Below are 4,335 nucleotides of genomic sequence, written 5' to 3' on the forward strand. Positions count from 1 at the left end.
TGAGTTGGGCGCTTTAACCATTCAGCCATGGATGTTGGATAAAGATCATCAACATATTCATTCTATAATATGAGTATAGACTCAGATCTAAAATTTGGTAGTTCGGGATTGGGACCCATTTACGTTCTTTCTCTCATACTTGATTCATGTCAAATATTCTCAATAGACATTCAAATAACATTTCATTGAATTAATTTGATAATAAGCCATGGACGAAACAAAATATGTGAATCAATTAGAATTGATTGTATTTATTGTTCGGTCCTTTGGTCTTCCACTCATGGTGGGTGGGATAATAATGAAGAAGTTGACGTAAAAATATAAGAATTTGATCTATTTCAAAGGAGTATATTCATGTTCCTATTTCCCTAATATAATACTTTCTGGCTGGATATTTTCATTAATATATAGTCTCATTCCTACCTATTCTTGCATCCTTTATTTCCAGAGCTTTGGCTCCCATTGGTCAAGAACCGGACTACTAGTTACGAATCAAGTATCGAACCAATGGGAAGATACTTGGATCCGATCTAAGATCATTATATGTTCACTCCATTTCTTGTTGTTCTTGATGTTGGAACAGTCTCCCTTTCTCTATGGGCTATGAGTTCTAATATACAGGGTATATCTGCATTTATAGGAGCTTCAATTCTCGTGCTTATTTTCATCGTTGGTTCAGTCCATGCGTGGCGAAGAGGAACATTGGAATGGTCCTTAATTTCCAAGTGGGGGAGGGAAGTACAAAATGACATAAAGCCAATGATGAATCCTATGAAGTTACCTTTACTCGATCAAACAATTTTGAATCTAGATATTTAAACTACCCCAAATGATCTGCCGAACGAATTGGGCCAGACTCTCTAGTTTATGAACGCTCCTTTACAGTATTAATTGTGGTTTCATCAAATTCGCTTCATTAATAGATTCGCGATTCGACTCCGATCGTTACGGTCCGGTACCAAGATCTGGACCTAGACGAGCTTACCTCATTATAACAGCGGGGACTGTGACCATGAAAAAGGCTCCTTTGTAGTGAGATTTCAAATGCCGGAACCAAAATATGTAGTTTCCCTGGAGCATGTACTATCACAGAGAAATGTTTGGTACAGATTATTATAGTACCGTTCGCAAAGTAGATAAGTTAATTCCTGTGGATGTCTATTCGCCAGATTGCCCACCTGAACCAGAGGCTATTATAGATGCTATAACGAAACTTCGTTAAAGAAAAGAAAAGATAGTTCGATGGATATATGAGGCCCTAACTCCAACAAGGAAAGAATAAAATATTTAACTATAAATCATAGGGATCATCATATTGGATCCAGTATTCATACTAGAAACTATGGTCAAAAGTTATTACATCAATCTTATGAACCTCAATTCGAATCTACTTTCGAGATACCCTCTGCAACATTTGGATCTACTTCAACTCTGCAACTATAGATCTATCATTGGGATAACCTATCCCATTTCGATTCGGATGGAATAGGCTTAATAGATTCCGACTAGTGCCGAATTATCAGTCCCACCATCAAATCTTGTCTTCTGAGTTCTCGATCCTACTTTTTTATATGTACAGAGTATCGTGATTCAATTGGAACGGACAGAGAGGGACAATATGAGAAAAGAAGAGGGAGAGAACAGATTGATCCATCTATCTATTTTGATCAGGGTGTCTCCATATGTAGATATACATATAGATAGAATAGATTTAGATAGATGGATATGGAGACATGGATATTGCCATCTTGCCAAGAACCAAATTTGAACTGGTGACACGAGGATTTTCAGTCCTCTACTCTACCAACTGAGCTATCCTGGCTCTTCCCTGTGGATCATCCTGGTACAGGGTTTTAACTTGTGTCAACTAAAAAGAAGTAAAAAGGCATTTTTACTAGTTTTTAGAATGATATTTATTATTTTCGATCTGGAAGTCACTAATATGATAAAAATGGACTGCAATTGAATAATTTCAAAATGATCTAATCTATGTACATCATATATCACAAAATCAATTGATCATATGATCAGCTTATTAACAGATCAACTCAACTGGTCATAAGATGGATGAAAAGATTCATGTTCTAATTTCTTCTCTTCATGAAAAAAAAAAAAATAGCGAGGTAAAAGAATCGAGAAATTAGAATGGGTTCGAACCAATAGAATTGGAGAAGATAGATCAGTCCGTTCGGGAACGAACCTGGGTGGGGATAGAGGGACTTGAACCCTCACGGTCTATAAAGCCAATGGATTTTCCTCCTACTGCAATTTTCATTGTTGTTTACATTGACATGTAGAATTGGACTCTATCTTTATCCTCGTCCAACCATTTATTCCAAAAAAGAATTCAATTCTCCATCTAGAGTAGATAAGTTCATAATTGGATTACTTAATGTCAAATCAGTACTTCAACTCAAATCTGGCATCTATCTTATGAATAAAATGCTTGGAACGATTCAAGTTCTGATCGCCAGTTTTGTCTGATGTTATATAACATCTCTCTCCATTTTTGAGGTGTAAATAGATCGTTCTATAAGTACAGTATTGGACCAAATGAGATTCATTCGTTAGAATAGCTTCCATTGAGTCTCTGCACCTATCCCCTTCCTATCTTAGGAGAAGAAACATTGTCTTCATGAACCGGATTTGGCTCAGGATTACCCATTCAAAATATCCCAAGGTTCCCTGGATTTGGAAGCTATCACTTGGTAGGTTTCCATACCAAGGCTCAATTCGATCAAGTCCGTAGCGTCTACCAATTCCGCCATATACCCTTCTCGAAGAACAAGATCATACCTTGATCTAATCCTATTATGTAATATCCATCAGCATTATTCATTGGATATTTTCTCAATATTGGGTGGGAGAAATATCCTCCCCTACTCCCCTTCTCTCCCCTAGACTATCTCTACCCGAATCGAATATGACTGGGAATCATTATATTATTTATCCATTTGAAATGCAATGTTATTATCCTCCCCTAGTCGATTTGGAAGAGTGAGTAAAACGATCGATATCAATTGACCCTTACTTCTCCTTTCTTTCCCTTGAAATAATCTACATTCAAACAATGTTCCGTTGTAATCGTAATCTGGATTGCGTCATTGAATCTGATTCGTGCTATAATCGTTAGGATTCCAAAGGAATCTATGGATCTCACTCCAATGAAATGGGGAGTGATATTCCATCGAGCCTGCTTAGCTCAGAGGTTAGAGCATCGCACTTGTAATGCGATGGTGATCGGTTCGATCCCGATAGCTGGCTCTTTTCCGTTCCTCTCATTTCCATAATCCACACAGTTTTGTTAGGATCAAGATGGAATGGAGAATACTCTTACGATCGTTCGTCGGGTCCATCATGCCATGATCATTTACTCCCAACTAGGAACGGGATGAATGAAATGATTGGAGCTATTAGGATCAATAACAAATTGGAGAAAGATCTTCGTTTTCCATATAAAAGAATTCCAGTACTACTCATACGGGTTATACTATTCTTTCTTCTTTCTAGCACTATTTGTTAATTGAATAAGGAGTTTTTATGTCCCGTTATCGGTGACCTCGTTTAAAAATAATACGTCGTCTGAAAACTTTACCAGGTCTCACTAGTAAAAGACCCAAAAACAGAAAGGATTCTATGAACCGGTCTTCTTCCAGGAAAATATCTCAATATCGTATCCGGCTAGAAGAAAAACAGAAATTGCGTTTTCATTATGGACTAACGGAGTGACAATTGCTGAAATATGTTCGTATTGATAGAAGAGCCAAAGGCTCAATGGGTCAGGTCCTATTGCAATTACTTGAAATGCGTTTGGATAATATTCTTTTTCGATTGGGTATGGCTCCCACCATTCCTGGAGCTAGACAATTAGTGAATCATGGACATATCCGGGTCAATGACCATATGGTAGATATACCAAGTTACCCTTGCAAACCTCAAGATGTGATTACTATAAGAGATCAACAAATATTGAGAGCTATCATTAAGAAGAATATAGATCTGTTCCAGAGGGATAAATTGCCAAATCATTTGACTTTTCATTCCTTACAATATAAAGGATTCATCAATCAAACAATAGATAGTAAATGGATCAATTTGAAGATTAATGAATTGCTGGTCGTAGAGTATTATTCCCGTCAAGATTGAATCGAGAATGAAATGAAAGAGAGGGGTGGGTTGGTTGCTGGGCATCTGGAAATTATGTTCTTCTCCCTTCTTTTTCCCTTCCCCGAAGGAGACATTTTATAATCCTTACGTACGTTACTTGTTATCTGCGATACTTTTTTTTTATTGCTTCTTAAAATAGTCTTTACTTTTCCCATACCACGAACCAAT

At 37.1% G+C, this 4,335-nt stretch overlaps 1 non-coding gene across 1 annotated transcript; it reads left to right on the plus strand.

The window, feature by feature from the left end:
- Window positions 1–3,191: 3,191 nt before the first annotated feature.
- Window positions 3,192–3,264, plus strand: TRNAT-UGU (transfer RNA threonine (anticodon UGU)). The gene has a single exon. It is a non-coding gene; the product is annotated as a tRNA-Thr (tRNA).
- Window positions 3,265–4,335: the final 1,071 nt, after the last annotated feature.

This window comes from Pinus tabuliformis, chromosome 9 (assembly GCF_031772625.1).
Source record: "Pinus tabuliformis cultivar Carrire ecotype Pingquan chromosome 9, CPIR1, whole genome shotgun sequence".
Taxonomy (NCBI): Eukaryota; Viridiplantae; Streptophyta; class Pinopsida; order Pinales; family Pinaceae; genus Pinus; species Pinus tabuliformis.